Raw genomic sequence first — 12,037 nt, 5'->3', positions numbered from 1 at the left:
CGCCATGAAACGTGGCTGTTTCGAAAGTTCCTACTCGAAGAACCTATTTTAGATGCTATAAACCATCTCAGCTTGTAAATTGTTTTCGGAGGTATACAAGCCTCGGTACCTGAAGAATGAAGTTGCAACGTATTCTAGGAAACTTTGAAATTTTTCCCATAATTTACAACGCTTTAATGCACGATTTTTCGTATTTACGGAATTTACGCGTTTATGATATTTACGCGTTTCATAGACCTGGTCGTAAAATCTTCCTTGAACATATAACATGTCCTCTGACATTCGCGCGATGTGATTTCGAAAAATTCCACCGTATCTATAGAGTGAGAAATGTAAATTGAGAATCGAGTGAGGCCGACACGATAATCTTGTTACCCTCGAAACGCGTACAACATACTCTGGTGAAAGTCTCCACTATAGACAGTAGACGCGAGTTCAGTGTTCTCGAGGGGAACGAAAAGAGAACGTCGCGTCGTCGCGCAGGAGATCAGCTCTTTTGCTTCCAAGTGAAGATCACAACTCTAGTCCATGGGGTGCGGTATACCCTGTGTATGCCCAGAGACACATACCTCGTCAATACTTTTGTGTTCATTGTCACGCATACAGAAACTCTTCCTCTCGATGAATCTCGACGACCCGAATCGCTCGACGGCGAAGCTGGTTTCGTGGATCTCTTCATGAGAGGCACGTCGTACGCGATTTGTCGGGGCACGGGGTGTGACGGGGACTCGAGGGATCGTAAAGGCAATGCACTGTAAGGAGCTCACGACGACTATACCCTCCTCCCGCCCCTCGCGCGATCGCGCTCGCGCGCGCGCCGTCCTCCCTCTCGTTCTCTCGCCACCGTCCCTTTCTCTCCCTTCTTTCTTCGCTCCCTCCCTCCCCCTCCCTCTCTCCCGCCATCTCTCTTCCTTTCCCTCGTTCCCTCTCGTTCTTATCAGAGAGCCTCGACAGTACGACCACATTCATACTCTCGTTCTATTGCTCGCTCGGCTGATCTCTCGAGGAGGGCGCGTTAGGGCGCTCGCCAGCCACTCGTGTATCTTTCAATTCGTGCTCTGTTTCGAAATTTCTTCGATACCAAAGGAAATTCGCTGCCCCTTCGGAATCTCTGTGTCATCGCGTTCCCCGATATTACTCGCTCGCACACGTGCTCCCGCAAAGGGAAACAGCGAGGCCAGAGGACTCGGAAGTTACGACATCCGGTACACAATACTACCGTTTCCTGTCTCTCGTGACCCTTGGTCCCACTTGCTCTAGCCCACGTGACCCTGCCGTTTCACTTCGCGCAGTTTCGATTTAACACGCACGCGCGCGCGCGCCTCTAACTGCCGCGGCACCGCGTGTGCACGTAATCTCTAACGAATATCGCCACGATTTTTCAAACACGTTTTCTCGAGTTTCAAACCCTTTCCCAGGTACTTGCTCTTTCGAATCTCACTTAGACACGTTACGCGATGTGTAAAATATGGCGCGACTCCTTTGTACCGATTATAAGGGTTCGATGTAGCCTCGTGAGAATTCTTTGATATCTCCTGTTGCTCTGCGAGCACGCACTTAGCACCGCGTATCGGCACAATACATTCTCCACAATAGGTGGTTGATTCCTTTCTAAATCTCCGTATTTCCTCGCGCGGTTGATGGTTGAAGAACGGATACATTCACCGCCATAGCGGCCAATTGTTCCGCAGGAGCATGCGTGTGGTGCTGTGCGCACTTGGGAAAAGATTCGGATAAAAGAGGCGAAATCACTCTGATTTGGACTTTTTCGTTGTCACAGTCCTACGCCTTGCTTCTCTCCAGCGCAGCAGCGAGCTTCCCGTCGTCACGTGCATGCATGCGTGCATGCGTACATCGCGGCATGGCGAGTGCATACATGCCGGGTCGTTGAACGAGCAGGGGGTACCGAGGACAACAGTAACGACTGCACCAACCCACTTGTCTCGACCCTATACAAGTCACGTGCACGTACAGTGCTCGGTAATAATGGTCCCCAGAGGGTGTGACCTATTCTATATGTTGGATTCTCGCGCTCGTGCACGCGCCAGGCCGACTTGCTGGTACCAACATGCTTTGGTACCGCGGCTCCCCATGGAAAACTGCATAAAGGAACGTTTTATCATACAGGCACGTTTTGTCTACCTCCGCTTTATTTTTTGAGACAAGATATCGGTGTTTAAATAAGATGTTGGAAAATTAATTTGATTAAAATTGATCCTCTCAGTTAATGGATGATATTATTCAGATTATACTTTATTGATCACTTTAATTAATAAGAATATTCATATCTTTATGCATAAATGAAACATCATTGGAGGAATAAGCAACTACATAATCTCATCTTTCGTTATATGAATAATTGTGTCCTTCAATAGAAAGTGGATAAAATCAATCTTATTAGCGAACGTCGTTTGCAACGTAAATTTCATTACATCGATGTTGGCAAATTCGCGTTTAGGAGATTAAAAATGAATATATCCATGTTTTATTAATGGTAGCGATGAATAAGTGATCGTAAAGCATTCTCAAGCTCACTCAACCGGTGATACTTTGTTGCAAGACACGCCCTCTCTTTTTCTGCCTCTCTCTCTCTCTCTCTCTCTCTCTCTCTCTCTCTCTTTGTCTGCACTATTACTTTCTTGGACGAATTTAGCGTGGTGAAGTCCCACTCGTTCAAATATTTTGAGCCCCTGACTCGAGATATTCTCTCGGTTGGTGGATTGCGAAATACGCAGCTCGGACGGTGTCGGACGATGTACGAGGACGAAAGTAGGTAGGTAGGTAGGTAGGTGGGCAGACGGAAGTCAGTTTAACGGTATCACCTGAGAGTTCAGTCAGGCTTCGATCCTTACGCGTGGAACGGGGTTTCACGAAATTCGTAGTTTCCTCGTGGCGTATTTCTTCTTCGCAGCGCTCAGCATATTTTTTTACGATCCGTACGCCCACCTGCGAGAACAGTTCGATGAAGGAACGGGGAATTTTCGAGCTGTTCCGAGGACTACCACTGTAACTGCTTTGGTCGTTAGACGCCTACTATTGCATCGAACTTAGAAAAGAGCATCGGATGCATTCCTTCTTCTCTTTCAAGGGCTAGTCGTGTTATTCTTTTTATAGCGATGTTTAGGTGGACGTGATCAGAATTTACGAGTTTGTCGTGCATTTTAATCTTATTTTATCTTCTATCGGCATTAGGTGAAAAAATGAAGAAAATTCGAAATAAATTATGTAAACAACGCAACTTTTATATTATAGGAGTGAATATTTCTAATTTAATATTATTTATATCATAAAATTTTTAGCCAATAAACTTACCTTGCGAGCAACTGCGAGAACATGCGAGAACTATCTTCGTATTTCCTTTCTATTAATCTTTTCTTTTCTCTCCTTCGTGACCTTTAGATTCAACGAAGGAATTTAAAAATTTTGCTTAGACGCAATTAAATCCGTATATACAAATTACCGCGGAATTCAACCGAGTGATAGGGTGAAGCGAGGTTTACTTAGGAATGGTTCCTAGTTCTTTCGTTTATACGGGGTTGTTGAGGAACTGTGATCGCCGGGAACCAGGGCATTGACCCTCACTGCCACGCCACTCCCACACCGCATTACGTCAGGCTACGTCCACTGCATCCTGCTCATCTTCTCGACGTTTTATGAGGGCTTTGCTACCCGCGAGTATTCACGGAGCGGGGTTGCGGTTCGCGTAATCCTTCCGTGTTCTCTGAACTTATCAATTCTAAGAAAGAAAGAAGAAAACAAAGTTTGAAACTCGAGCAAATAGAAGAGACGTTAGGTTGATTAGAACGTTCCTCGGAACAGTTACCATTCTTGTTCTTGGCTCGCTGAACCGAGGAAGTCAAACAGCACCAGATACAGGAGAACAAGATGTGCATGTGTTTAGTAGAGGCAATGCCCTTCTTTAAGGGCGATGATATAAGATAAAATGATATCTTTATCGCATACGACAGTAGCTATCGAACACAGAAGAACAATATCGATATATTTGATTTGGACACGCGCATACGCACACAAACACACGTCCAGAGACCCGTACGAATACATTAATTTTAGAATAGTACCGCGTACCATGATCACCTTCGACTTTGGTCCTGTGGAGAAAGTATCCGAATAATCATGGGGACTCCCTAAACGTCGTCTCAAAATGATCATACATGCCGTAGCTAGTCAAGTTGCTTGGTGGACCAAAGGGAGCCGCTGGTACTGGTGATGGTGCTGCTACAGCAACAACCTGTTGCAACCACCCCGACACGCCATAGCCAGCGGGAGACGTCCAACTGGTCCGGAGCAAACTAAGAAGCTACATAACCATTGGCAGCCGAGTTTCTCGTTTACTCCGGTGGACTTGTGCCATTTAAGACTAATACGCTATCGTTTTCAATATTTACTGTATCTAGTAACACAAATTATCGGCCCTATTGTTATAATAATAATTTTAATATTTCTTAAAACACACGAACCGCAAACGGCGAAATTTAAAAAATTGATATGTACAATATAAAGTATTTCGCTGAGAAATAGTTCTTTGTTTTAATAAAAAGTCGATTATGTATGGCAATGGGGAAACAGGTGTATAGATATCGCTGTTAGGTTAAAGTATCTTTAGTAATCCTGTATCGATTGGATTTAGATCTTCCTGAATCGAATTGAAATTGGCTTTGCTACCTGTCTATCTACTTTACCTGCGGCCTTTTAGGGTACCGAGGGGGATACGAAATAAAAGAGAACGAGAGAAACAGAGAGGCAGGAACGAACAAAGGGCGTATTCACGCGTCAAAAGTCACCACAGCGTGACGATAGGGTGGTCCATGGAGAGACCTGTAGGACCTACTTTGGTATTTCTGCGGCATAGCACTTGTCGCGCATTTATTCCTCTCGCTTTACGAGCTTCGCTGTGCATCTACGTGACTGGTTATCCCGCGACCAACTTTGAAAAATGTTAAAACTTCCAGGCTCAAGTGGAAATTTATTCGAACGATCAACAGAAAGATAATATAATGTAATATATGTATTTTTCATTTATATGCTGTTTGCTCTTGGTTTATCGAACAGTATGTAAATTCTTTACCAAAAAAGGTCTTTAAGTTATACGAGATAGTATAGTGAGAAGTCGAAAAGATAGGGCTGAAAAGAAACGAGAGAAAAGTCAGTTCTTTAGTAGGTCAACGGCGATGTTGTTCCTTCCCTTCGGAGATTACGTCATCGCGCCTCCCAACTCGCGCCCGCTCAGCCAACACTGCACGTATCGCGCTAGTTGGTGTATGTGAAGATATGTCATACATGTGTACCAGCTCTGTTCCTACGTGTGTACTTGACCACCCACCCGTCCACCCACTTAGAGAACTATGGCTATGTTTTAACATACCAGGTGTCAGTCACGTTTGAATTTAAGCTCGAGTCATACGAAACACAAATATGAACCACTTATACGACATTAAACATTTGTCGGAACTATCTTTTATCTTTTATCTCTAATTGAAAGATCATTCGAATTTTTCGACGGTTTTAATAATGAAAGAAATATAATTTTCGTATTCAGGTATACATACATAACTGTTGGGAGCGATGTAGCCAGTGGTAAATTTACCACTCACTTTCAGAACAGCACTATTCTGAATATTGAGCGCGAGATCGATGTGCCACGAGGGTTTACGTTTCTATGCGTGAGACTGGTGAAAAGGAAGAACAGGGAAGAACGGTGGGAGAGGTATGCGGGTCGGGGTCGAGTCATGCATATCGATGACGACTTGTATGAATTTTTCATAGTCTTTTACAATTTGAAAAGCTGTTTGGCCTGAGTTTATGGTTCTATAAACCCAGTGACCCCGGCGGTGGATCTGCTTCACGATCTTTGTACCGATGCCGTCTCATCGTGCTTCGAACTAACTGTTTACGGTCGGTTCGACTGGTTCCAAATGGTCGAGTCGGAGGAAGATTCCGCGATCAACGAGAGGATTCGTGGCGTGCACTTCCTCCTCTCCTTTCTCGATATAGGTGCATAGCAATTCACCATTGATACACTGGCTGATAGACAAAAAAAGTACGTTCCTTCGTGTAGAGTAACGCGTCGCAGCAATGGAAAGAAAACAGAAAGGAAAATGAAAGGAGATGGTGACGGTTAGTACCTACAGTGGGACGGGGGAGGGTGAGTGGTGGGGGTAAGGGAAAGAAGGTTGGGGTGCAAGAAGAGTTGGGAGGAAAGAGACGAGCGAGGAGTGAAAGATATTGGTAATCGAGGAATCCGGGAACCCAGAACCGTTCGAACGGTTGGCTGCCGCAGACGCAAGGTCGTTGTCCTTGGGGGATCAACGACCCCTCGATGAGGGATGGCGTGGTGGGGATATATATACACCTCCCCATCCATGACGCCGCCGTCTGGGTATAAGGGCGCCTCCAGGTTGGGTTAGACCTAGGGTTAGATTTAGAAGTCAGGAATAGGGATGCGGATAGTCACGTAGGTGCATGGGCAGATAGCTGAGTGGAGGGGGCGGAGGGAGACAGAGAGAAGGGAACAGGCAGAGGGAAAAAAGCTGAAAGGCAGCCCGGGGATAGAAAGTGTATGTTGGGTGGTAAGGCAGGAGGGCGCTGTGAGAGAGGTACAGGGATAGTCGCGTTGCGACGACAGGTTCGTAACCGAAAATACGGCACATAGGACCAGGAGGTTCGATCGTAGGGGTAGAAAGTTTTATCTTTCGGTCGGAGAGTCTCGTAACCACCTGTTGGGGTGGTGATTCCGCTCGAAAGCCATTGGAAATATTTTACTAGCCCTTTACTTTCGACATCGAATTAATCTCGAATATCCTGCGGCTTCGTTGTGCCTTGATAGCGCACCTTTGAGTTTCTCGAACGACAGAAAGTGGAAAATGGATATACATTATACATATATATATATATATATATAGAGAGAGAGAGAGAGAGATGCGAACAGTATCGAGAAGGGAAGGAAACGTGTTTTCGAACAATTGTCAGGAATGCTTAAATTTTTCTACGTTTTACTTTTCATTCTTCTGAAGAAGAAGTTTTATAATTGCATCCCAGTGATCGGAGTAAATCATGGCATCGACAGATATTCTACTTATTCCTGGTCACTTATTTCGATCTTTCGCTTTTGCGTTTTCTTCCCGAGGCGACTGAACAGGAAGTGTTTCTTGCGAGGTACCTGTCGCCGGAAGGACCCGAACTCGAGGTGTCACGGTCCGTAAGGGCCGTGAGAGTGCAGGACGATAGGTGGATCCTTTCTGGACACAGCAGAACAGAGCAGGGCAGGCGAGGCCAGGGAGCAATGTCCCTTCGAGTCATCCCCTTCCTAACGTATATGTAAGGTATGCACGCCGTTACTCGCCTCCACGGTTACTGACTCTTTTTATCGAACGACAGACTTTTTTACGATTCCTTTCTAACTTCCCCTTTTGAAACGTTAACCCTCTTCGCTATGTCTGTCTGTGATTTCTCTTTTTCTTTCTTTCTTTTTTTTTCTGGAAAAGCCAGCTATCAATTTCTATTCGACGTTATACGTTCAAGAACAAAGTATAATCGTTCGAGACAAGAATCGGGGAACAATGGTACGTTATTCATTAGTTACAGTTTAAGTACTGCACTTACTAATCGCGCACTTTTCATGAGAATTCAAGTAAAATGGAATAAAGCATCGTCTAAAATGAATGGAAGGAACGACAGCCTGACCGTTTCCTTCTGCTCGTGGTTTCTTGGAATATCCTTTGCGGTCGGCAATGGATAAGGATATCTGCTTTGAACTCTGAACAACTGTCCGTCCGGCCGAGTCATGCTTCGCCAGGAAACTCGATGAAATCTCATCAGCGTATCTCGCCCTTTCTATTTGCGTTGACCTCAAAAACTCTAACGTTGACCTTAAAAGGGCCTCTCTTCAATCAGCACGGGGAACCACTGTACTTTCCAGAGCAAATAGGAAAAATATCGTTTACGCCTCTTAGGGTGTAGCTGGCATGATAAGATAGTCACTGCTGTCGCAGCGCATACATGTATACGTGATATTAAGGAAGGAGATAGAGGAAGAGGCATGGTTTAGATTTCTGTTATATATCTATCACATCGTTTTTTTATGCTATTGCTATTTCCGTTATATTTCCAAAACATCGATTCGACATTCTACAAACAAATAGAGATTGTACACTCGATCGGTATCCTCGGAGATCGTATGACATTATTGAATGACGAAATAAAAAGGAACGGGGGACGCCCTATATACAACATCTCTGTCTGTCTTTCCTTCTCTTCAATGGTCCTAATTAGGTACATACAGTGTACACACACGACTGTATTGCGACATACCAGTACCGTTCCAACTGGAAACCATATGCGACGGGGGGTTAAGTGTCGTCTTAACCTCCTTTCAGTGTTTGAATTCCTAAATCGACACCGATATCTATGTAAAAATTAGCTTTCCGTGTTTTTTATTTTCTCGGGTCTAATTTGCTGTTTATGTTAGATTTCTAATGGGTATATTATTTTATTTACTTTCATTATTCCATAAAATTAATAACGTAGTAAGATACAACCATACACCAACTGACTACATTGTTAATTCAATAAGGTTGAGTAGTTGTATGTGAAAACGTTCTACTTCTCATTTTACCATAAATCACAATATTTTTTTCGTTTTAGAGTTACTAGAAAGTGTGGCAACCGCGATACTATCATACCGTAACCTGTCACCCTTGACCATGTGATTAGCTATACTCCACCTTCGGCACTAAGAAGTACATGTATGTAAATCATAATGTAAATTCACATATGGTTGTCTCATCATAAATATCCGAACTGAACACATGTCCAATTTTGGTGTTCAGAAACGTACGAAGATATGAAGACTGTGATTGACAATTCTAGCCTCCCACGAACGTATCTTGTAAATTTCCATATGCATATCATTAACCCAAAATTAATTAATTTTCCTCCTTCCTAACGGAGTTGTTTATTTGAATAGAGTTAAAAAATAGGATATCACATATGCAAGTATATAACTGAATTATTAATTAAATAATATTACAATGTGTACAATTTATATTATATCGCATATTTTTTTGTAGGTTTCGTTTTATTTCTGTTTTACATTCCGACAATTTTCTTGGCTTTAAATATACCTAAATGTAGCATAGAGTATAATTGAGATCTGCAGGAATTGAGAGCACATCCCTGATCTTAATTATAACATTGTGGTCATGGTGGTGGCGGGCAGAGAACCGCGCAAGTGGCTTTTCGAGTATGAAAGGATCGTTGTGCTATACATCTAACGGGCAGCCACGAGCCTTAAAGGCGAGGCAAGGGCTTGGCTTTAGCTAAGAAGTCGGTTGGCCATCGAACGACGTTGCTAGTCGTTTCTCAACCCTTTCGTGGTTACGTCACGTTAAAAAAGCTATTTGGGGTCAACACCCCGCTGCAGCGACACGTGTAGTACTCCTCGACTCTGTCTCTCCGCGTCCTCCCTCGACCCTCTCCGCCGTCCTCTTTTCCCTGGTATATGAAGGCAACCGTCTCCTCTCTGCCTACTCCTCGCGATTCCCGACGCCATTGCTGCCACCTCCTCCGATAGTATCCCTTCTACTCGACTTAGTTTCCACTGGATTTCTAAGTTCCCTAGATACTAGCTGAGCCTGTGTTCTAGCCGCGCACGAAGGAACGTCGTTCCACAGGCACTTTACTGGCCGAATCGTCGCGGCTATCAACGGACAGACAGTTCAAGGCTGTCAAAAGATCAAGAGACTACGGTCGACACCCTGTTTATTCATGAGTTACGTTATGATGGTATTAATTTGGGGATCGTAAAAGAAAAATAGCACGGTAGTGTGTTATATGGAAAAGATGTTTGGAGAACTGCGCGAAATCACGTAGATACACTCCTGCCGCTATAAATTAGGAAAAACCAAGATTTCTGATAAGATAAGGTATATCGGATCAGAATAGCTTGTAAGAAAAAACAGTTACTGATAGATATTATTTGTATGTTGGTATTTGTTTCAAAAGATAACCAAAATCGGTCGTACATATCGAAGAAGAAATTTGCTTTGGTACATATATACTTATACGTATATATGTATTGTAAAGGAATACAGTATGATGAAGCATAGCAGGGAAGCCATGAGATTAGAATGGACTAATACGCAGCCCCAAGCGATACAGCCCTGGCCGTGGGCGCGCTAGCAGTAGGAGAGCCAACCAAGTTTCTCTAAAACCGCGTCGACGTAGTAGAATTAGCACGCTGGTCTTGCTAGAGCGAAACCAAGGACACTAGAGGAATACAGCAGAGAGGAAGTAACAGCAGCAACAGCGGTGGAGTGGCCTACGGTGGTGGTTACAGTGGCGGTAGCGGTGGCGGCAACTAGCAGAGGAATCGAATCATCGTGTGGCGGCGTCAGCGGCGGTAGCGAGTAGAGTCAAATCATCGTGGCGCGGCGTCGACGACGAACGACGACGACAGCGGCAGCGGCAGCGGCGGTGGCGGCGGCGGCGGCAGTGTCGGCGGTGGTGGTGATGGTGGTGGTGGCGGCGGTGACGGCGGCGATAGCTCCCCTTTACCCCGACCCACGTTGTCTACGTGTATGTCTCTACCTCTTTACCCCGTCACCGCTGGTACCGTCCCCGCCGTACCTACCGCCCCCACCTCAGCTCCGCCACCGACAGACGATCCCTCCGTTCCCGCGTGCTCTGTTCTCCCCTGCCCGACTCTGAGACTCTCCGGAGCTTCCCCTTCCAGCGACTTTTTTTGTCCGTATACGCCTCGTCCATCGCGACAAGGCAGCTTCAAGCCTTTTTATCAGTCGACCGAAAAGATCCGTGGGGATCCTTCCGCGGCAGCGCCCCGCGTATCGCTTCCAGCCAACCCTCGTGTGTTGGAAACGCGTTACCTCGTGGTATACGATACATACATGTATTTTTCGTTTGAAGTACCAACCGAATTTTCATCGTTCATATTTACTTCACTTTCTGCACTCGACATTACGTTTAAGGGAGTACAAAGTAAAAGCGCGGGAAACAATCAGTGACTTGGCTCTTTCGTCGTTTTAAATCGATCGTATCGATAAAGATAGTGAGCATCGTATAATAAAAGCTTCCGATAATGAAGTCGTTTCGACATTATTGTAGTGGTGTAGAATACGCGTGTCGGGGTAAACGTGTCAAGGTGCCGTCAGCGTAGCGCAACGATTCCGGTGACGACACGCAACCAACACACATTGATTCAACGAGGAAATCAGACGAAGGTGCATTTATTTCCATAGCAACGTGACGACACTCGGATTCTTGTCCACGGATACGCAACAAGCCTCGAGGTACGAAGCGGAAGCTGTACCAGCGACAAACTACTACCAGGATACGCAAATGTGGTTGGTACTTGTACATTTGCAGCTCAGAAGTTGAGAAACAGCCTCGTGGCGGAGAGCGTTTGTCTCTTTCTATCATTCACTACTACTTGGCGAGTCTGTACAGAAAAAAGTGCGCAGACGCAAATCGTGGTTGCGTGTGTAACTCACAACGCATCTCCTCCACAGCCGTCTTATTACATTCGTGAGTTTCTTTCCAAGCCCCCTATGCCCAACCCCTGGTATTTTTCTACTCGATCATCCCTGAAACGAAACGTAGTTCTCGATTACGAATCTCTGTTCTGGATGTATCGTCATCCTTGCCCTTTGCTTACCGTATAGCTTTAATCTCTTTTCTTTTTCTTTAACATTAAAAATCACATTAACGACAAATAGAAGGAAAAAATAACAAAAGAAAGATGAATGAGATATCACGTTGCAAGTCCGTAACATAATCCGTGTGGCTCTATTTTAAAAACTTGAACAGAAACTCCGTGCCCCTTTAACCCGCATTTTCCTTTATCAAAATAATACGACAAGCGATAAGCGACTGTCGCAACCGCTGGAACCGCACATGACGTCGTCAATGGGTAACAACTTTGCGAGTAGTTGCACGAGCTCGTGGCGACTTTGCCAGAACGAGTGCGCAGTAACACGACGTAAGAAGTAGCTAGGAGGTAGAG

The 12,037-nt window shown here is 44.9% G+C and overlaps 1 protein-coding gene across 2 annotated transcripts in view; it reads left to right on the top strand.

The window, feature by feature from the left end:
• The first annotated feature begins 9,063 nt into the window (after window positions 1-9,063).
• LOC126864381 (protein tramtrack, alpha isoform) overlaps window positions 9,064-12,037 on the top strand; it is a 46,444-nt gene continuing 43,470 nt past the window's right edge. Inside the window, exon 1 of one of the 2 annotated variants that reach the window (XM_050615668.1) lies at window positions 9,064-11,324. The gene's annotated coding sequence lies outside the window, so the exon portion shown is untranslated. Of the gene's footprint in view, window positions 11,379-12,037 lie in introns of both variants that reach the window. The other variant, XM_050615666.1, reaches the window with a different exon arrangement.

This window comes from Bombus huntii, chromosome 4 (assembly GCF_024542735.1).
Source record: "Bombus huntii isolate Logan2020A chromosome 4, iyBomHunt1.1, whole genome shotgun sequence".
In the NCBI taxonomy this organism is placed as follows: Eukaryota; Metazoa; Arthropoda; class Insecta; order Hymenoptera; family Apidae; genus Bombus; species Bombus huntii.
Note: the sequence above shows the minus strand (reverse complement) of the source record. Positions and strands in the feature narration are given on the sequence as shown.